Below are 22,845 nucleotides of genomic sequence, written 5' to 3'. Positions count from 1 at the left end.
CCTACCGGCGAGCCATGGAGGACAGAGATAAGGTCCAGAAAGAAAAGGCGCTTTTGGAGAAAGAGATTGCTGATCTGCAGTTGCGCCTATCGCTGATTCAATGCCAAAATTATGTGCTAGGAGACCAAGCTCATAACTACCAACAGATAGCTGATAAGGCAGCTGTGAGAGTGGCCAAATATAAATATAAGAAAAGGAAAGGAAAGGTGAATGTGAGAAAGGTTCATATGGCTATAGCCTCTGCAGGTCCCGAATGGGATCCTGATACCTGGGACGGTGATATGTGGGATGATGACATGGAGGGTACTGATTTTGACGACGAAACAGAGATCCAGCCCAAACCTTCATAAGTCCGCCCTTTATGGCGTAGACGAATGGAATCAAATGGTGAGTATCTGGTTAGAAGGGATGTCGCAGAGGATTTCACACAACAAGAAATCTCTGACATCTTGGCACGAGCCACCCAGAAGCCAGGCAAATCCATTTTAACCTGGCTAGTCTGTTTATATGACATGGGAGCCGTTGGCATTAACCTAGACGCTGGAGATGCACTCAAATTTGTGACTCTTTCTAATGATCTAGTTATACAGGAGCATTTCGAGATTGGAGCATGAATGCCCACTCCATGAATGATCATGGCCAACAAAATGATGGCACTACTTTATTGGCATTGGCAGTCAAAGGGGCTCAAGATAAATATCCTATGGATGATATGTGGCCAGATACGGAAAGACCCTGGTATACTCTGAGGGACTGTGTACAGAAGTTAAGGGAGGAGACCATAAAATGAGCAGTTTTGGGGGGACAGGTGAAGCCCTAAATGAGATGGGCTTAAGCATCCAAGCTTGCAACAAATTGATTAAAACTGCTCCTCCCACATATAAACAAGTGATAATGACATTGCTCATGAACGAAACCAAAAACCCTATTGCAGGGATAACAGACAAAATTATGCAGCTAGGAGATCTAGGGGATTGGGAAGCTAATAAGCCCCATCCTCCTAAGTCAGATGCAAAGAAAGATCAAGTATCTAGAAAGGATATGTTCATGGCATTGTTACATGCAGGAGTCCCCAAAGATCAAATAGATGGGGTGGATACTAAAGATTTATGGAAGCTATATAAAGAAAAGGGATTAAGCATAAAAAAGGTAAACAAGAAAGGACATAACCCCCGAGACTACTCCCTCTGAGGAGCCCAAAATACCCAGCGCCCCTTTGATGACAGATCCCCTTTTGGCTGGATTATGGGACTGAAGGATAGGTCAAGCTCGCGTGTCTGTAGAAAGTGCAGCTACGATTCGATGGGACGCTCGTCTCCATGTACCAATTAAAATATTTTGGAAGAATGGATCTATCACAACGGTACGAGCTTTAGTAGATACGGGAGCGAAGGCCACATTGATTAGTGGGAATCCTGCCAAATTTAAGGGCACCTCTAACACCATTACTGGATTGGGAGGAAAAGAAATTCAAGCCACCGCTGCCAATATAGTTATGCAAATAGGACAACTGCCAAAACGCACTTATTTGGTTATGATAGTCCCCATACCTGAACATATAATAGGGATTGACATATTAAAGGGGCTCACTTTAGAATTATCTGATGGGAGATATCAATTTGCAATTTGAGCCCTGATTTTTAAAATACATTCAGTAATTGTAGGAAAATTGTCTGACCCAGTACCCATACCTATTGTCACACAAGTTATTAACAGGAAACAATACCGAATACCTGGTGGGCAACAAGAGATTACTGATACCATTAATGAGTATTTAGCGGTGGGCATGCTGAGGCACATCACCACTGCATGGAATAACCCAATATGGCCTGTCAGGAAAAGTGATGGAACATGGAGGATGACAGTAGATTATTGAGAGCTAAATAAAGTCATGCCACCAGTACAGGTGGCTGTTCCTGTTTTGGTATCTCTCATAGAATCCATACAGCATCATCCTGGTACATGGTATGTGATGGTAGACTTGGCCAATGTATTTTTTACCATACCTATCTCGGAAGAGGCACAAGAGCAATTTGCTTTCACATGGATGGGATATCAATATACATTTATTCCATTACCTCAAGGATATATTCATAGCCCTACAATATGCCACAGACAAGTAGCTAAAACCTTAGAAAAGATGGATTTATCTCCAGAAGTCCAATTGACTCATTACATAGATGATATCTTATTACAAGGATTAGTGGAAGAAAATATACAAAAACAATTGGTCAAAACAATAGAGACATTAAACCTTAATGGATGGGAAACTAACCCTTCTAAAATACAAGGACCAGCAACTACAGTGAAGTTTTTAGGTATATTATAGAATGCAGGATGACAGGAAATTTTACCTCAAGTCCGCCAAAAAATATTGGATTTGGCAGCCCCCTGTAATAAAAAAGAGGCACAAAAATTTATTGGATTGTTTGGATTTTGGAGAGCACACATACCCCATCTGGGCCATTTACTGGCACCCCTATATAAAATAACCAGGAAAAAATATGATTTTATATGGGGTTTAATGCAACAAGAGGCCTTTGAAGCTGCCAAACAGGCCACACAAACAACATTAGATTTATGGCCTATAAAAGAAGGGCCAATAGAAATACAAGTAGATGTTACCAACTCTTATGCTAATTGGAGCCTTTGGCAAAAACAAGGATCTAAACGTTTTCCTTTAGGATTTTGGAGCCCAAAACTTCCAGAAGCTAGTGAGCATTATACCCCTCTTGAAAAGCAATTATTAGCATGCTATTGGGCCCTCACAGATTCTGAAGGCCTAACTTTGAATCTTGAAGTACTGCTAAGACTCCAAATTCCGATTATGTCATGGATACAAAGTAACCCCATCACCCATAAAATCGGCCATGCTCAGGAAGCCAATATCATAAAATGAAAATGGTATATACAAGATAGGGCAAAACCTGGGCCTAAAGGAATTTCGTTATTACATAAACAGGTCTCTGTACATAATACAGAACCCTCCCCTCCACTAGTCTCTCCCCAGACGAAATCTCCCATTAAATGGGGAGGACCTTATGATTCATTACCTGATGAACAAAAAAAGCATGCTTGGTTTACAGATGGATCAGCTAAAATGTGAGGAGGACAACAAAAATGAAAGGCGACAGCATATAACCCAAATACCCAACAAACAATCATAACTACAGGGAACAACATGAGTAGCCAACATGCTGAATTATATGTGGATATCAAGCAATACAACAAGAACAAGGGTGACAATGCCATATATATACAAATTCATGGGCAGTAGCTCAGAGAATGGCCACCTGGACGCCTCAATGGAGGCATCAACAATGGAAGATAGGGGACAAACAAATATGGGGGCAACCTTTATGGGAGGATATATGGACTTGGAGTCAAACTACTGTAATAACTGTTTTCCACGTTGATGTTCATAGCCCCTTGATCTCAACAGAAAAAAAATGTAACGCTCAAGTGGATCAGCTGGTACAAATATGCTCCACAGCCACCAATCCAGGATTGGTGAGATGGGTCCACAAAAAAAGTGGACATTTGGGGGAACAAACGTCATACAGGTGGGCAATACAGAGGGGAATCCTTGTCACACATGATGATATCACTTCTGCCATAAAAATTGTACTATCTGTCAACAGCTTAACAGAAGAGAAATTCCACATCCATATCGCGGGCAAATCAAACGGGGAAACTTCCCTGCTCAAATTTGGCAAATAGATTATATTGGACCTCTTTCGAGATCACGAGGCTGTACATATATTTGTACTTCTGTTGATACCTTTTCTGGATATTTAATAGCCATCCCATTCCATGCAGCTACTCAACAAAATACTATAAAACTCTTAAATTTGATTCGTCAATATTACAGTACCCCCCAACAAATACAAAGTGACAATGGTTCCCACTTTACAGGTAAGTTGGTAAAAACATATGCAAAAAAAAATTATATTGATTGGATATATCATACACCCTATTACCCTCAAGCTGCTGGTCTTATTGAACGAATGAACAGGCTCCTAAGACAACAACTACATAAATTGGGCAATGGGTCCCTCTGAGATTGGCATACTCATCTTATTACAGCCTTAAATATATTAAATAATAGGCCTATAGGGCCAAATGACACTCCCCTGTTACGATTATTATCCTGCCCCCCCCCGCCCCCCGCACAAATAAAAGCCAGTTCACAAGGAGTTGTTACCTTAAAATATTGGCCCTTTTTGGATAGGGCCATAGCCCCATCCAGGGCCATGGCCAGGGCTGCAGGATTAGATTTAACAACTATTGCTATGATTCATATACCACCAGGGGGACAAAAACTTATCTCCACTGAAATAGGGATAGAATTCCGGCCCAACACGTTTGGGCTATTGCAAGGAAGATTAAGGCTTGGCTACCAAGGGGATAGATGTTCTGGGAGGAGTAACAGATCCTAATTATCAAGGAGAATTAAAATTTATCTTGTTAAATACCAGCACTACTGATATTGTCCTAAATCAAGGGGACAGAATTGGACAATTACTAGTACTCCCTTTATGAAATCCAAAAATAGAAATGGGGAATCCCCCTACAATATTAACAAAAAGAGGATTACAGAGATTTGGATCTACAGATGAATAGAAACCTGGAGCCAAAGTTTGGGTGACATATCCCCCGAATACGTCTCCCAAAGTTGCTGAAATAACGGCACAGGGACCTATTGCCACAGTAATAATAATGTATCCACAAGATACCAAGCTATATCATGTTCCTAAACATGCTATCTCTTTACATGAATACATGATGTTGCTGATGCACTGTCTAATCTCCACGATGCCTATAGTCACCTCCTGCTTCCCGAGGATGCAAGCTCCAACGAACGTCACCGTGGGGGACCCTCTACATCTGCAGTGTTGGACCAACTGTTCCACACCAATTGGACCAATAACCTGGACCCTGAATGGACAAACTATTTGGTCACATAAATTGATGTTTACTTCCCTTTATCGTAACATTTCAGATCAATCTCATCGTCTCAATACTAATTATTCTATCGTGTTGCCTACTGCTACTCTACGTAGTGGAGGTACATATGCCTGTATTAAATGGAAGAAAGGAAAGCCAGGTACCCCTTATTTGAATCAATCTCAATTTGTTAGCATGTTACCAAATGCCACAAGTGCCTTAGGAAATTCCAATATATGGATGCATTTGGCTAAAAATGTGCTAAATGTTACCTCCTTTTGCTTATGTAATAATGATGACCCCAATAGTCTTCTCCACGCCAATTTATTAGGAATAAGCTTATCTGGCTTATACGTCCCAACCCTCTCCTAATACAACTACTATCTTTCCTATATCTTCTATTCCTATTTCTGGGACCACGTCCACCACCTGTTATTGTCTCAATTGTACTTATATCCCAAATTTTTGTAATACTACTATAACACCCTGCCCGGGGCAATTAACTCTGTCCGCAGAAATATTCTGGTTATGCAGAGATAAAGCTTTCTCCCATATTCCTCCTGAAAACTCTATGGCTTATGGAATGGGAGTTATTATTCCTTTGCTAGCACATTATCCCCTTGACACACATCGACAGACTCGTGCACTGGCCACAGATTATAATCCACATGTAAATTTATTACCAATATCTACTGTTGCTACTCTAGCCGCTTTGCTATTACCTGACCCTAAATTAACTATAAATAATTATTGACGTAGAACATTTATCCTGTTCATTAACACATGTGATGAATGATACTATTAAAGCTCTATTCGCCATTTCAAAAGAATTACAAGAGTTAAGAAGCCCCGATTCAACGGGCTGCTTTAGATTATCTGTTCCTATTGCACAAATTATCCTGTACCCAAATACCCGGGATGTGTTGTTTTAATGTTTCTGATGAAATCCCAGCTATAAAATGTGTGATTAAGGATCTACAAAATCAAATAGATACTATTTCTTATTCTAAGGGTTTATTTAACTGGTTACCCTAAAATGTAGGATCATTGTTTTGAGATGGTTTACTACTTGTAGTACTTCTGGGTATACTCTTTATGGGATTTATGCTCTTAATTGTGTACGAAGTTCACTGGCTGTGCGGCTGGTTTCCTATGGGTAATGGAGAGGCCACGGCCAAACATGAATTGACATGAGTGAAGCCATGATGGCCACTCTGTGACCCTCAGAAACCATCTGCACTAAAGAAATACAAAGCAGTTGCTTGTGATGGGAACTGGCCCTTCTCCCACAATACAAACTGCAATTGTTTATGTCTCAAGACTCAAGGAAAGTCGGGAACAGGCACAGACTGGCCATCTGTGTTGGCTCCGGACGATTACCGTGAGTCACAGTGCATGCACACGCTGGATAACACCTAACATCTAAAGAAAAGAAACACCAGATGGTCCCATATGTGCCGTTGATGAAATCCTAAATAAAAACCCTTGCTTAGCTTTGCCTGGGCGGGAGTCTCACCCGTGGAGGGGACGCCTTGCCCAGGATCCTTTCTCTCAACCGGCACTCCTCGCCTGGCCGTGCTCTTGGGACTTCCCTGGCTAAAGGCGGAGTTGTTGTGAGTACCCGGCTTGATGTTACTTTCATTTTCCCATTCTTGTATTCTCGTATTTTACTGATTTTCTTTCGCTGTAGCTGTTTTAGCCTAATTTTGTATATCTCTATTAATAAACAATCATTGCTTACTTATTAGATATTTGCTCTGAGTGGTCCTTTGGGCAGGAAAGATGCTATTCTTTGACCGATCCGACCCCTTTTACCTGGTTAAAACACCAATATATAGTAAATATATGGTATGGTGAATGGCTGGAGTTGGAAGGTAGGTTGGAGGTATCTAAATGGCCCTGGAGGGACAGACAGATCTGTGGGGCTGGATGGTGGGGGAAGGGTTGTGGGTTCATCTCTCCTGTGTTGTCCCCTCCCCTGCCTTCAAGAACTTTTGGTGTCTGTGTTAAAGATCTCTGATGTGGGCCTGGAACTCAAGTCTAGAATGTACTCTTAATGCCCAGCTGCCTGAGGCAGCAATGCACTTCTGATGATGTGGACCATCTTCTTTATCTGAGGAGCCTTACTGCACCATGGCTGAGCTCCAGCTCACCTTCCTAGGTATTCCCATCCTTGCCTTCCTGGGTGGGATGGTGCTCCTTCTCCTGTTGCTATGCTACCTAAAGAGGAATCCATGTTTACCAATATTTTGGAAACACAGACACATCAATCAGGTAAGTAAACCAGAGTCCCTCAGAGGTATTAAATTTTTCTTTACAAACAGGTGTGTTCAATGTTATCAATTCCCCCCAAGTACTGTTTTTGCTGCATCTCACTAATTTTGATAAGTTGTATTTTAATTTTCATTTGGTTTAAAATATTTTTTTTCTCGAGTCTTCTTCCTTAACCTATAGTAATGTGTTGTTTAATCTCCAAACATTTTGGGATTTCCAGCTATCTTTCTTTAATCAATTTGTAGTTTAATTCCATTATGCTCTGAAAACATAGTTTGTATGATTTCTATTTTATATTTGTTAAAGTGTGTTTTGTGGCCCAGAATGTGGTCTATCTTGGTGAATGTTCCATGTGAGTTTGAGAAGAATGTGTATTCTGTTTTTGGATGAAGTATTCTACAAATGTGAACTAGATCAACTTGATTGATGGTGCTGTTCACGTCAACTATATCCATACTGATTTTCTGCCTGCTGAACCTGTCCATTTCTGATAGAGGGGTGTTGAAGTCTCCAACAATAACAGTGGATTCATCTATTTCTCCTTGCAGTTCTACCTGTTTTTGCCTCACATATTTCGACACTCTGTTCTTAGATGTATATATGTTAAGGATTGTGTGTCTTCTCGGAGCGTTGACCTCTTTGTTGTTATGTAATGTTCCTCTTTATCCCTGATGATTTTCCTTGTTATGAAGTCTGCTGTGTCTGAAATTAATATAGTTACTCCTTTTTTCTTTGGTTAGTGTTAGCATGGTACATTTTTCTGTGCCTTTTAATCTATCTGTATTTTTATATTTAAAGTGGGTGTTTTGTAGACAACATATAACTGAATCCTGTTTTTTTAATCTACTCTGATAATCTTTTAATTACTGAATTTAGACCATTTATGTTTAGTGATTTTTTTAACATACTTGGATTAATATCTACAATGTCTGTAACTGTTTACGATTCATTTTACCTATTCTTTTTCCTTCCCCTCTTTTTCTGCCTTTTCTGGTTTTAAATAAGCATTTTATATGATTCCATTTTCTCTCTTCTCTTAGCATATTGATTCTTCTACTTTAAAAAAATATTTTAGTGGTTGCCCTAGAGTTTGTAACATACATTTACAACTATTCTAAGTCCTTGTAACATTGTTTTCATTCATTTCACTTATCCTTCTACTATAATCACCTAACACATTATTGTTATTATTAGTAGTAGTAGATCAATGGAGAAGAAAAAGAAAGGTTTTATTTTAGCTTCATTTAGTCCTTCTCTTCCTTTCCTTTATGTAGATCCAAGTTATAATTTTCCTTCTCCCTGAAGAATTTTTTTTAACATTTATTGCTGGGCAGGTCTACTGCTGATGAATTCCCTCAGTTTTTGTCTGAGAAATTTTTTATTTCTCCTTCACTTTTGAGGGATAATTTCAATAGAAGTAAAATCCTAGGGGGGTGGAGTTCTTTGTTTTTTCTTTTACTAAATATTTCACTACAATCTCTTCTTGTTTGTGTGATTTATGATGAGAAGTCCACAATTCTTATCCTTCTTCCTCTAGATGTAGAGTGTTTATTTTTCTTTGGATTCTTTCAAGATTTTATCTTTTGGTTTCCTACAGTTTGAATATGATGTGTCCAGGTATAGAGTTTTTTAGTATTTACCTTGCTTATTTTTTCCTGAGCTTCCATAATCTATGGTTAAGCTGTCACTAATTTTGGAAAATCCTTGGCCATTATTACTTCAAATATTTCTTCCGCTCTGTTCTCTCCTTTTGCTCCTTCTGGTATTCCAATTACATGTATGTTATACATTTTGAAACTGTCTCACAGTTCTTGGATATTGTGGGTTTTAAAATATTTTAACAATTCTTTTCCTCTTTGCATTTCAGTTTGCAAGGTTTCTATTGACATATATTCAAACTCATGTATGCTTTCCTTGGCCATATGCAATCTACACATGAGCCAATCAAAGGCATTCTTAATTTCTCTTACAGTGTTTTTAGTTTCTAACATTTCCTTTTGATTCATTCTTAAGAGTTTCCCTCTCTCTGCTTACATTCCTCATCTGTTCTTGTGTGTTGTCTACTTTTTCCATTACACCCCTTAACATATTAAGCACAGTTATTTTAGATTCAATGAATGATAATTCCAAAATCTCTGTCACATCTAAATGTAGATCTGGTGCTTACTCTGTCTCTTCAGCTTTTTCTTGCCTTTTTGCATGCATTGTAATTTCCTGTTCAAAGCAGACATGATGTTTTGGTTAACAGGAACTGAAGTAAATAGACCTTTAGTGTGAAGTTTTATGTTAATCTGGCTAGGTGCTGGGCTGTGCTTAATATTTACTATAGCTATACATGTCAGAGGTTTCAATTTTCTCTAGCGTCCTTGATTTCAGCTGCCCTCGTGTCTTTAGGTTTCCCTAAATCGCCTCCTCAAATAGAGCCTATGCCTTGCAGCTCCTTCAGCTATGATCCCATGACTATACTGGACTCCTGTGAATGTGGTGGTAAGCTGTTGGGGGAGAGAACATGATTAAATCTCAGTCTTTTAGGAGGCCTGTGTCCCTGGGTTGTGATGTTCACAAGTGTTTCTTTTTTTCTTTTCACTCTTTAGGTGAGACAGGAAGGCTGGAAGGGGCTGTAGTTGGGTAATTTCCCTTCACCCATGTGAGATAAGGCTTGGCAGTCTTTTCCCCTGCTAAGCAGGCTTCTGTTATGGAGAATACTCAGGGAATATTTCAATATGTTTTCAAAAGTGGTTACCTTTCTTACCACCCCTATCCTCCCCCACCAGAAACATCAAAGTTTCTTTATGGCTTTTCACTGTGAGAACCTGGTGGGGTTCCTGGAGGTAAAATTCATGAATAAGTTGGGGGCCCCACCAAGATAGTGACCCCAGGAGTTTCTCACTCTCATGCTACCCCACATGCATCCCTCAGGATTTGTCAAAGTGTCCTTTGAAGTGTTTCTACCCGTTTATGACTCCAGTGGCTTCTGCTCCAGGTAAGCTGATCTTTATTGATTCTCTGCACTCACCTTCTCTGAACATTTCAAGTAGTGGTTTGCCCTGTGACCTCAATTCTATGACAGCTCCAAGAAAAGTCATTGATTTTCAGCTCTTTCAGCTTTTTGCTCCTTCTAAAGACTGGAGTGACAACTCCAAAGCTCTTTAAGTTGAAGCTGGAACCAGAAGTCACCCCTCAAAGAATGATTATTTACTTTCCCGTTCCTCTTCTCACATTTCCAAATGAATTTGGTTGGGTTAGAGAGACATCTAAAATAGGAAGTCTGAGAAGAAGATAGAACAATCTTCTAGGGGAAGAGAACGGGCAGAACTACGGGTTCAGAGGGGACTAAAGTTTCCAACTGAAGCTCACAGATCATCTGAGTGTGGTGGAAGATTCTGGACTAAACCTCAGACAGTGATTTCATGGCCTTGGATTGGGTTATTTACAGAATTTGGGATCTGTGCAGGAGAACAGAGTTCCCAGCACTTGATCATGAGTCACATTCCCATGTCAGGCATCACTCATCCAAGCCTCCCTTCATGTTGGGCAGATCAGGAGAGCAGGGCTGAGCCACTGAGCAGAGGCTGGAGCCTGAGCTCTGTCCCAGGATATAGGGTCCTATCTGAGGGAGCATAGACATGCCTGTTGGTCTGATTCTACACCCTCCTTGAGCAGAGAACTTCTGAGAATATCAAGTGTGGACCTCATAGACAAAAATCCTTCTTTGAGTTTTTCTAAGAAGGAAAAATTGAAAATATTTTATCACCTTTAAAAATTAATTAAAGGAAGGAACACACAGTTCTATTAATTAAAATAGACAGTCATATTATTCTTGGATAATGGATATCTGAGTTTCCTAGAGAATGGAGAGAAATGGGCCCCAGTCTCTCATTCTTTTCTTTTTGTTCTCAGCGTCAGGGCAGAGTCAAGAGAAGGAAAGGTGGAACATGGAGAGGTTAGGGTTCTACCTATTCCACCTGAGCTCTCCAAGGGTGACCCTTCCTGTCCTTTCCCTGAGATCCCAGGTCCATGATCTCTGAGAATGTCAGTTGCTAGATACTGTCCCTCTCAGAAAACAGAGCCCTCAGAGGAGAGGCTGATGGGAAGGCAGTCAGAACCCGAGACACTTCTCAGATTCCTGCTCTGCCCCTCCCTGGGCATGAAGCAGTGATGGATCTGGGCAATGGGTGTCACCCAATAGGTGGCCATGTGAGATGTCAAGAGTCAGAACTTCTGTCTCCTGACCTTGTGAAAGTACTTTGACTTCCTGGATGATCAGACTCCCCTTTGAAGTAACCATTGACTCATGTTCCTCACAGGAAAGTCCATTGTGAATGATAAAACAACATACATTATGTGAGCTTTGTTATTATTATCATTAACCACGTGATCTTGAATCCTAATTCTTGGGACTCTCCAAGTCCAATCTACCAAGCATACCATAAAGGACATTCTACTCAGCCTCCTAAAAGATCTCTTCCTTCTATCTTCATCACTCTCCTGGTTTCCCAGGTTGGGCAGCTTGTCAGAGCAAAGCAGAGGAGGCAAGGAAGGTGCTTTCTCTTCTGCAAAGGTGACTAAACACTACTCTTCTTTCCTGTATCCCTCTTTTAGTAGAGTCTATGAATTTCTAAGGACTCAGTGAAGCCTGGGACTGACATGGGAGGGAAAATCCTCAGAGTCAGAATGTGAAAGCCTTGGAGAGAGGGAAATAAGGTATATTGTGAGATCAAGGAAGTGGGGAAACGTGTAAGGACAGTATGCATTGGCTGCCCCTTCCTTTCCCAGACCTGCCAGGGTCCACTACGTTTGTTCTGGTTCTGGCTGCAGCTTTGTACCTCCTGTCTCCTGCAGCCCCCTGGACCCGCATCATGATACCATCTGCTTTCATTAACTGTTATGTTCAGACTCCTTCCATGAGGTATGTAATAGTGCAACTTCTGAGGTCAATTGGCTGATGTCCCTGGAAACCCTGGAATATACTACTCCCTCGATCTCCCCTTTGGTTTCCAAAGCTTCTGTGACTGAGTCATGGTTCACCCAGTCCTCTGCCTTCTCAGTAGACCCTTTAGGAGACCTAATACCAGCCCCTCTGTCAGAGCCTTCCTTACCTGCCCCCTCTATTCTCTTGCCTAATCTAATGACACCCATAGATGACATTCTTTCACCCTCACCAACAGGTCACTCTCTGCCACCAGAGCCTTTTCCTCCCTTGGATTCCAAACTCCCAGCAGACCATATCTCACCCCAACCCCTTGTCCTTCCCTCTACCACCACATGACACTCAGACAGTGGATTCTGTTCTCCAACCAGAGGCCACTTTGTCTCTACATACCATCTTCTCTGTTTACCCTACCCTTTCCCAAGATATCAACCGTTTACCAGATTTGTCCCAATGAATTCCACTGATTCATTGGCTTGTCATCACATACCACCAACCCTGTCTGTTTCACCACCACCAGACTGCCTGTTAACTGTGACTCAATCTAACTTGATTTCCACCCTACTGAAGTCTGTTCCGGAGAACTCACCTCCAGATAGCCTTGGTGGGTTGTTCACTGGTGTGCCAACAATCAAAGGCACTGACCATTCTAGCCTTGCTGAAATTCAGAATTTCAGTATTCTCTTGCCAGCAGGCTCATGTCAAGTATATGTTCTTTGCCACATTATCACACTGAATATCCCTCACCAAAAATATCGGTTCCCCAAGATTCTAAACTATCAGACATTATAAAACAGCTCCTTAGTTAAAGTTTCAACTGGAGAGTGAGGAGCATAGCCAGGCTCAAGACATGTTCCTTATTTCAGAGAGCTTGCCTTCCAAGTCCTCCCTCAGTCCCAGAGCATCTCCAGTGGGGACAAGGAGCTTCCCAGGTGCTGCATGTCCACTTGGAGGACACCCGGATCAGCACGGAGCAGGAGCAGGAGCCCTGGGTCTCTGAACGAGTCTCATGGAAATGCAAGGATAAGAATTTCCCACCAGCTGCAAAGACAGTGAGGCCTCTGGGCTCCAAAACAGGAGAATGTGGAAGTGAGGATTCAGGAGCTGGGACACCTAAAGCCAGAAAGAAGAGCCACTCTACTGAGGACAGAGAATTAGAGGGCACTTCCCTGTCTCTGTCACAGAATGAACAGTTTCCTCCTGAAAGTTAATTCAGAAAAAAGATGAGGCAATTTTTTTCAGTGGATCAATTCCAAGAGAAAAATCACAGGGCAGTAAAGTCCCCAGCAAAACCCAAGTTCATGTCAACCTTTGAGCAGCACCAAGACCCCGCTGCAAGTGCAGCTCTCCTTCTGAGCTGTGGGCCTCCTGAAGCTCATGAGCTCACGACAGCCACTGGGAAGATCCTAGAGGAAAAACTGGCATGTAGGTACGTGCCTGAGGCCATGGAGTTAAGTCAGCAGGAGCAGGAACTGCAGGCCCAGGTACAGCCTGACAAGGGGCATCCCTCCAACTATGGGGCTCTCTCTGACCCACAGCAAGGGGAATGGGCAAGTACCAAGTCCCGCAGCCAAGATGCTGTCTCTGCTCACCAGAGTTGTCTTACAAGTGTTAGAACTGAGACGGGATCAGACATCTCCAGAGAGTTGTGGCCTTCAAGGACCAGCATTTATGCCAGAGTCAACCGGCTTCCCAGCCCTCCAGGGAGCCTGAGCCCCATCCAAGCCCCACCTGCATGCATCAGGTATGCCAGGTCCCTCTGGCCACCCACACCTGTGATGAAGGCACTGTGTTCAGAGATTTGACTCTTCTATTCAAACAGAAAACGCTTCTCCAAGAATCCCAGAGAAAAATGTCCCCAAAGAAATTATTTAGTCCTTGTTGAGAAAGGCTCGCAGTTTTCATGATAAAACATCTTCCGATGGAGGACCTTTCTTTAGCACAACAGAGGATACTGATCCTCCTCAGTAAATGTTTCTGCTAACAGAGAGTGGTGTTCTCTGGGTGGTGCGCTGGGGGCGTCTGTTTGGGGTATCCCGGGGCTTGTGCTCAGGGAAAGGAAGGAAGGAGGTCAGCTCTGACTGATTTCCTCTTTTGGTTTCTACAAGATGACCAGTCCCTTGTAAGGGGCCTGACAGTGGTCTTCTCAGTTCTATCCTGGGTCCTTTATTTGAGCCTGTTTAGATGTCCTCTATTCAAAACACCTTATTTTTTCATAAAAAGTACAAGAAGTTCACTCTAAAAACTTTCAGGCCTTTTCAAAGACAGAAAAACCCTTCAAGTCCAGAACTTGGCTCAACCTATCTTTTCATCTGCTCCCTCACTGTCCCGAACTATACACAGCTGCAGGGTGGGACCAGTTCCTCTGGAAAAATACAGCCAGAATTCCCCTTTGTTGCCTCAGAAAGTTTTGGAATTGCAAGTGTGGGAGTGTTTAGGCCCTGATATGGGGGGTTGGGAGAAATCTTCCTCATGGATCTCTTGGTGAGGAATAAATGTCACCTGCTCCTAAGAGCCCTTCTCTCCCTCATGAAGTCTGGGGTGATGAGTCATGTCCCCACCCCTCACTCGACCCTAATGAAAATGGGTAGCAGTTCATCCTCTCCCTTCCTCTAGCATTCCTGGAGCAGTAGGGAGGATAGAACGTGCAGATCTGAAAAAGTCCAGGGATACAAATATTTCCCTGAAAACAGTGGCTTATTTTCATTTAGAGAAAGTTGCCAATTCCACAGTATCTCACAGGTGGGCGGTCAATGGGGGGTGTGTATGGATGGGTTTTGTGATTGTGGACACCAGAGTGGCCAGGGCAGGGTCTGGAAACTGGGTGGGTCCAGCTAAAGAATCTGCTATATGTGGGGTGCTAATCTGTCTGGAAGGCATATTTCGAGCTTGACAATGTTGTCTCCCGGCTTGTGAGGGCACCTTGAGGAACAGGAACAGCCGCTCCTCAGGGAAACCTCCTCAGGATACCTAGCTTGACAGCATTATTGCAAGACCAACAGATCACCTGGCCATCATCTGTATGAATGGTCATCGGGCAGCCACCCAGAATTTGGGGGAAAAGGAGACAGACAGTAAGGAAAATGTAATGGTGGAGTGAGTAGGAAAGGAATCAAAAAATGAGGAGGGGAAGAATGACCTAATCATCACTCTTCACCACCCCATCCTGGCCATGCACTCCACCCAACACTACCTAGACCTCACCTCCTGGAGACTGATCAGGGCTTGGTAGAGCAGAATGATACCACTGCAGCTAAGAGAACATGGCATAGTCTTTGAGCATGAAGACAGAATCTCCAGGAATGTTGTCAGGAGGGTGTCCTCCTATTTGGTGTCTGCCTTCCCAGCCATGCCACATCTCACACTAAGGTTACAGTAATTTAGGGGTGTGTTAGTTATCTATTGCTGTGTAATGGATACCCCAAAATTTCATTGCTTAAAAAAACACATATTTATTAACTCAGTTTTTGTGGGTCAGGAATCCAGGCAAGGCCTACCTGGGTTCTCTGCTCCAGGGTCTCTCGCAAGGCTGCAATTCAGGTGTCAGCTGGGGCTGGGGTCTCATCTGAAGGCTCGACTGGGCAGGACCCAGTTCCGTGCTCACTTATGTAGTTGTTGGCAAGATGCAGTTCCTCAAGGTCTGTTGGACTGAGATCCTCAATTCCTGGCTGGCTATGGGCTGGAGTTGGCTGGAGGCCACCTCAGTTCCTTGTCATGTGGGCCTCTCCAACATGGGAGCTTGCTTCATCAAAGCCAGGAGAGAGTCTGCTAGCAATACAGAAGTTACAATCTTTTGTAAACTAATAATGGGAAGGACATCCCATCACATCACCTTTCCCCTATTCTGTGAGTCAGAAGCAGATCACTAAGTCCAGCCTACACTCAAGGGGAGGGTTTTACACAAGGGTGTGAATATCAGGAGGTGGGGATCACTGGAACCTTCTTAGAAGTCTTCCTAACACCAGGGTTTCTGCTTGGACACCTTACTCAGTTCACAGAAACAAAAGTGGCCAAATGTGCCAAGTGGATCCTTGTCCTCATCCATCTCCATGTCATCAAGGTCAAAGCTGTTTAACAGCTAAGTGGAGCGGAGGCTGGTAAAACATCAAAGAGGGTGGAGCGTCCAAAGGAGGGAAAGGTGGCATGGAGGTAAAGGTAGTGTGGGGTTCTCATGAATGGGAGAGTGAAAGGAGCCCGTAGAACCACCTGACTCACCACTGCCAGTATTCAGACTTAGAGGGGAGGAAAAATTAGGTGGAATATGGCTCACCCTGGCTCCACCACAGTCTCTGCACTCTGCTCTAGATCCTAGACCATAAGTCTAAAGAAGCAGCCTTTAGCTCCTACAGAGATAGACAGGATTATAGACAGGAAGCAAATCCTACAGGTTGTAAGGTTTAATTTCTGCTTTTATTAATATATTTAATATAGGACATCCATCATTTCACATGTGATTCTCACAACTTGAACATCAGAGAGAAAGAGTCATACAATTGATGGCAAAGCCAGTACTAGGGAACTCAGAGCATGTCACTCCCATTCTGGCATGTTTTCCATGTACCCAGGGCCCGAGGACTTCTAACCAGGAGAGGTGGTGGCTTAAAGGGGCTCAGTTACTGGCTAGGGTCACATAACAAGTCACACCTGGTGCCAAGCTATTTGCTTCCATTTAGAGGAACACTAGATGAGGCAATGAGACAGAATTTGCACACACAGCACATTTAGGAAGTGGCCTGTCCAAATGAGGTGGCAGCACCATCCAGGAGTGATCTCGCACTCTTCTTCTAGTTCTAGGACAGTTTTCCTTTTTCCCAGACTCCAGTTCCTATGGGAAAGCAGGACTGCCATCAAAAGAAGGAAAGTGTATTAGCTGAACAATGATTACAGAGATGACGATCAATTTCTCTAGAAAAAGATTTCATGTGCTTTGTGCCCACACCCAGGGATGACAGTGTTGTGCAATTTCAGGGGGGTCTCTTTTACATGATATTTTCTAGTGCCTGAAGAACTGTCACTGACATAGAAGGTAATGGGAATGGGCTACCGGAATTTTTACAACCTCAAGCCCACACTCAAAACCTAATGTCAGGGCAAACAAAATGCATGAATTGACTGGCACCTTAATGTGGTTTGGGCACAGGAACCCCAGATCCCAGCTTCAGGCATTGTGAATTTCTCTGGTGCCAGGTGCCAGGGAATCAGCTTCCCTGAGGCAGCCTTCATGGGGATTAAAACTGAGAAGTGTGCCCCAATCTGCAGTCACAGTGAAGGGGTCCAGGCTATGAAAAGGGGCTCTTCTCTTGAGGCTGTTCTTCTAGAACTTCCATAGGCCCTGGATCAGAGGCTACATTTGGCTGTTATTTTCCTGGAGTCACATGGACAGGTTTGGTCTTCATTAGGGAGGCCAGTGGCAGCTCAGAGACTTGTGGAGTCTGTCTCCTTATCTCTCCCAGGAGACTCAGGATCTGTTCCTTCCTTCTCGGGGGCCAGTGGGTAGGAAAGGAATGGATTATGATGCAAGTTTAGCAATGCTTCACTGTGGGAGGGGGTTGGGCTGACAAAGACAAGACTGGGTAATTCTCCTCTGCAGGGATTCTTGCCCAGCTTGAGACAACTTTCATTTGAAGCAGGATAATTTACCAATGCCAGAGGGGACTCCAGAAGGAATAAAAGTTAACTTTCCCCTTTTGTCTTACAGAAAGTTCTGGGCTTCTGGTCTCAGGTGTTCTTAATGGCTTTCATGTTTCCTGGCCCCAAACAGAAGTTGTGAGGCACCTGTTGTACAGTCCTGTTCAGACCCTCACGTGGGAGGAAAATTTAGCTGGGTGTCCCCAGGAGAGAGGAGACAGAGGTTGACACAGGTGCTGGGTTCAAAGAAAGAGAGTTGTCTAAAGGTAGCAGTGGCTCCAATGCCTAGAGAACGAGGATGTAGAGACGAGTCCCTTAAGTAGATACATTCTGTGTGGAAGTCCTCTAGGAGACAGCACAATGTTTTATAGGATGAAGTGATGTCGCTGAGATGACTAATCAACAAGTCCCCTCATCTTGAGAGCCGCAGCAGACACTGCATGGCTCACACTTGGCACAGAGGCTGTGCGGCCACTCACTGGCCTTTTAACAGGCCGGATGGGCTTGGACAATGAACATCGCAGGGGCAACCAAGATGGACTCAAGATCACAGGCTCTTTCCTACATATTTGTTTGACAGTGAACACTAAACTAAACAGGCAAAAGGCCCCCAGTAATGACTAACGTTGGATATCTTCCCGCCCTTTAAAATGGGCGCTTTGAGCCAGATTTAATTTAATTTAGAAAAATTAAGTACTGCTTGTTGTACTTCAGTGTTCTGGAACAAACTTATGCTTTTATGCACATTATCCTGTTTAATCTTTACAACCCTTTGGAGTAGGTTTTTATCCTCCTTTACAGAAGGGCACAAGCTGAAGGACAGAGGAGGTAATACATATCCAGTGTGCTAGCTCAGCACAGGGAGCCAGGGGTGGAGAGCCTCCTTATAGTGGGAGGGATTCTTTGGATGTAAATGACAGCAAATACAAAGAGGATCTGTTGACTCAGGCACCTGAAAAAGTCTGGGAGTAAGGCTGCCCTCAGGCAGGAGGGCGCTGCTGGGGCTCGGTTGATGCCATTAAGATTCAGTTTCTATCCATTTCTTGCCTCTATACTCTGGACTGGCTTCATTGTAACAGTTCCTGTCTGGCAAGTTCGTAGCTACATCTTCCAAGCTTCAAGTGCAGCTAAAATGGGTTGTCTCTCCCACTAGTCCCTTCAAACGTCCCACTGTGCCTTACTGTCTCCAGCTGGGTCACATGCCCATCCCTGACCAATCACTGTAGCCAAAAAGCATGGACCGATCTTTTTGGCCAAGCCTGAGTTACATACCCATCGTGATAGTAAGAGTGTCAGGACAGACAACTCCACTTGCTCTTGGACTGATACTGAGAATGCCCTCGCTCCCCAGAGGGCAATAGAAGGACTATTTCCAGAAGGTAAGTGAATGCCGGGTGTCAAAACAAAATCAAAACAAAAAAGAAAATGGATGTCTACTACAGTCCTCTCTCTCAACACCCCATTTCTGCCTTCTTGTCCAGAGTCATATCATGGACTGAAGCTTAGAGTTGCAGGAAATGCCAATTCTGTGGAGACCTTGGGACAGGAAAGAGGCCCAGGACAGGAACTCAAAGTGGGAGGAATCAGTCAGAAGCCCCAACATCCAGCCAATAATCTGGCCTCTCACTGAATACCCCTCCTCATCTTAGAGCCCTTTACCTCCATTCCAGGTCAGTTATGGCCATATCCTAAGAACGTATCACCAGGAAATGCTTGTGCATTCTGAAAAAAGACTGACATTCCACCCTTTATCCTCTCAGCTTCTGCCCTCAGCATGCCAATTCCTCAACCTATTCAGGAACTACAAGCCACTTCACACTTCTCCCTGTCCATCTGACAACCTTCTGTCTTCATTTCCTCCCTCTCCAAGGAAAACTTCATGGTCCATCATTAACCCCAAACCTACATAGCTGTACACTAAACAGTTTACCCCATTCTCCTTTCACCTGACCCACCTGGCAGAATCCAACTCGGCCTTTTTCAGACCTGCCTTGTCTAAGAGGCTGATTCCTCTTGGATAAAATCACACAATTAAGAATGTTGGCGTCTCCATAAATTTCTGTTCTACAGCTACTGCTCAGCTCCACCAGTGCCTGAGAATCCTGTCCTTCCTCCCGTGTTACCATGTACCAGGCGCTCTTCTAAGCACTCGGGACACCCAGTGAAGGCAGCAAACAGAGCCCCTGCCTCGACAGAGCTTCTGTGATTGTTTTCTCAGTCAACTCTCTTGCCTAAGCTCTCAGAACGATTCCACGTTCCTACAACTTCTCCACATTCCACACTCGTTGAGCACATGTGCTGGACCACCACAGGGGAATCAGAAGCCATCAGATGGGAACTGTTCATCACAAAAACTTCAAAACAACAACAAAACGAAAATGTGACCCCCCCATCCCTTCCTTCCCCTTCCCTTCCCATTATACTGAAAGGTTTCCCTCGACGCTTTCCTTGATCCTCCCAAGCTGGGATCTGTCCTTGTTTTCCAATGCTCAACACTTTTCACATGTGGAATATTTGGATTAATTATCTACCTTCCCAGAGGACCAAGACCATGGCTGCCTCATCACAGCCAGGCACATCCAGCTGAGCTCAGAATCCTCTGGAGGAACAGCCAAGCAATGGGAGGGATTTCTAAGAGGAGGCCCTGCCCAGTGTGCCCTGGGGGCTGGGCCACAACCAGGGGCAGGGCCTGAGAGGCTGTCTGAGAGGTCTGTTTGGCTTAACGGTGTCAGCACAGGCCAGTTGGCCAGATGTCTCACTTCAGGCTTCTGGATCCTGTTTCCATTGCTTCTGGAAGACAAGAGTTGAGATTTAACTCAAAGACAGGTTCTCATGAAGGTTTCTGGATGCCCAAGTGACTTTCCCCCTGTCCTGCCTGAAGGATCCTTCCCTCCACCTGCCTTTCCATCCTGGCCTGCCAGGCGTCCTGTCCTGTCCTGTCCCAACCCCTACTCGAGGCCCAGCCAAAAGATGCTCAGAGGTCTGGAGGCAGGGCTGCACCTGCCAGACACTGCCCCTTTCCCGAGGTCACTTGAGGGAACTCCACCGAGGTGATCACAGCGACAATACTGATGACTGTTAAGGCTTCACCTTGCACTGGCTGCCTGGCCTTGCTCAAGTAACCCAAGTCTCACACTTCATCTATTATGTACAGTGATACTAATATGTGCTAATAGGCTTGGCTCTGAGAACTGGAATGAAGGAGTAAAGAGCTTTGAACAGTTGGAACAGTTAAACTTCTAACAGAAGTGGAACATGTGTTACCTATTATTATCATTCACTTAAAATCATAGACTTCTTCTTTATTATTTTAGAAGTATCAATTTGCCACTCATACATCCTTCCTTCTTTCCTTTTTTTCCTTCCTTCCTAATGAATGTATTTATTTAGTATCCAATATGTGCCAGACACTGCGCTGGTCTCTGGAATACACTGAAAAGCAAAAAAAAAGATAGAGTCCCTGCCTTCATGGATCTTACAGCCTAACGGGGAGACCAGGCAGAAATTAAACAGTGATCCGAGATCATGTAAATATCCTGTGTTACATTCTAGGAAGGGTTCATGAGCTGGTTGACAGTGCCAAGGGTGTTTAAAACATGGGGATTTGGCCTCACCAGGGAAGAGGGTGTCTTCCTCAAGCGTCCCTCAGGAACTGATATGGGTTGAGAGGTAAAAGGTGAGTAGGAGACTATTTGGCAAAGCAGGGAGGGAGAAGTGCTCCAGGCAGGGGAATCTGGGTGATGGGAGCAGAGACAGTGAGGAGGGAGAAATGTGATGCAACAAGAAGAGGGGAAAGTGAGGGAGGCACAAATTATGCAGAGCTCTCTGGGCCAAATCAACTAGTTAAGTCTTTGGAGCAACAGGGAGCCAGGGGAAAATTTTAAGTTAGGATTTATGTGTATGTGTAGGGCATTCAGATTTTAGTAGTATTATTCGAGTTTCCAAAAGATTACTGTGAATGAATTACTATGAATTAATACTGTGAATTAATGAGTTACTGTGAATTAATATGAAGAACGTTTTGGAGGGGCCTAAAGAGATATGAGGCCAGTGAGAAGGCTATTGCACTAATCTACGAGAGAGATGACATCAGGTGGACCACGCTGCTGGTGGCTAAAGCGGAGTGATGCGGATGCATGTGAGTGGCATTTAACAAAATTCCAAACATTTGGAGATGGATGAGGTTGAGGATGTGGCAGGGAGAGCTGGGTACCATGGCTGACTTCACTAATTCTAAACAAAATTCCAAACGTTTGGAGATGGATGAGGTTGAGGATGGGGCAGGGAGAGCTGGGTACCACGGCTGACTTCACTAATTCTAATGAGACAGAACATTTTTCCTTTTGTTTCCCTCCAATGCCCAAGAGGTCTATGTTGGTGCAACACGTGGGGTCTTTTATAGAGTTGGAAGAGTCAGCAGACTCAAAACATTTGACAAAGGCCGCTCGGGCTACTGATTAGCCAAAATCAAAGAGGAAGCTGACTTTCAACCCTTGTCTTTGTTTTGTTCCAGCTGCAGAAATCATTTTCGGTTGCTCTCTGTCTCAAGTAAACAACACTCCCTGTCACCTTACCCCTTTGCGGGTTGGTTCCACTTCTATATTTTCACTGGGACATGATTCTCACTGACAGTGAGAAAGTTCGGCACCCAGACCCGCAGCTGTGAAAATATTTGCTCTTCTCCAGAACTATTAGTACTTCCGGGAAATACGTCCCAGTCCCAACCACTCACTGGTCCCGAAGTGACCCTATCATCTGGGGAGGCAGTAAAGGAAATAATATTTTCAAAACCCCAAATGGCACTCTCTTTGGGCATCAAAAGGTGTAAGAGATAAAACGTCCACCAGACTTAAAGACCAGGGAGTCAACAGGCCCAGACTCTGTGTCAACAACACATATCTCAGCTCAGTGAAATAACGCAGGACCAAGTGTTCTCCTCAGAGGAATAATTAGACAACAGAGCTGGTCAATTTAGAAAAGTAACTATCTTCTTCTGTCCCTGCTTAAGAATTTTTATTACAAATAAAACCCAGGGGCCGGCCCTGTGGCATAGCGGTTAAGTGCGC

At 43.8% G+C, this 22,845-nt stretch overlaps 1 long non-coding RNA gene across 13 annotated transcripts in view; it reads right to left on the bottom strand.

Annotated features, from left to right (window-relative positions):
* Window positions 1-22,845, bottom strand: part of LOC131419955 (uncharacterized) — a 70,085-nt gene that overhangs the window by 20,398 nt on the left and 26,842 nt on the right. For 9 of the 13 annotated variants that reach the window (XR_009223395.1, XR_009223402.1, XR_009223405.1 and 6 more), the window contains 2 exons: window positions 20,311-20,569; window positions 15,649-15,916 (listed from right to left, as the gene is read on the bottom strand). This is a non-coding gene — a long non-coding RNA (uncharacterized LOC131419955). Of the gene's footprint in view, window positions 1-15,648; window positions 15,920-16,795; window positions 16,993-20,310; window positions 20,570-22,845 lie in introns of all 13 variants that reach the window. The other 4 variants (XR_009223394.1, XR_009223396.1, XR_009223400.1 and 1 more) reach the window with 4 other exon arrangements.

Source organism: Diceros bicornis, chromosome 22 (genome assembly GCF_020826845.1).
Source record: "Diceros bicornis minor isolate mBicDic1 chromosome 22, mDicBic1.mat.cur, whole genome shotgun sequence".
NCBI lineage: Eukaryota > Metazoa > Chordata > Mammalia > Perissodactyla > Rhinocerotidae > Diceros > Diceros bicornis.
The sequence above is the reverse complement of the archived record's forward strand: the minus strand, read 5'-3'. Positions and strand labels throughout refer to the sequence as shown.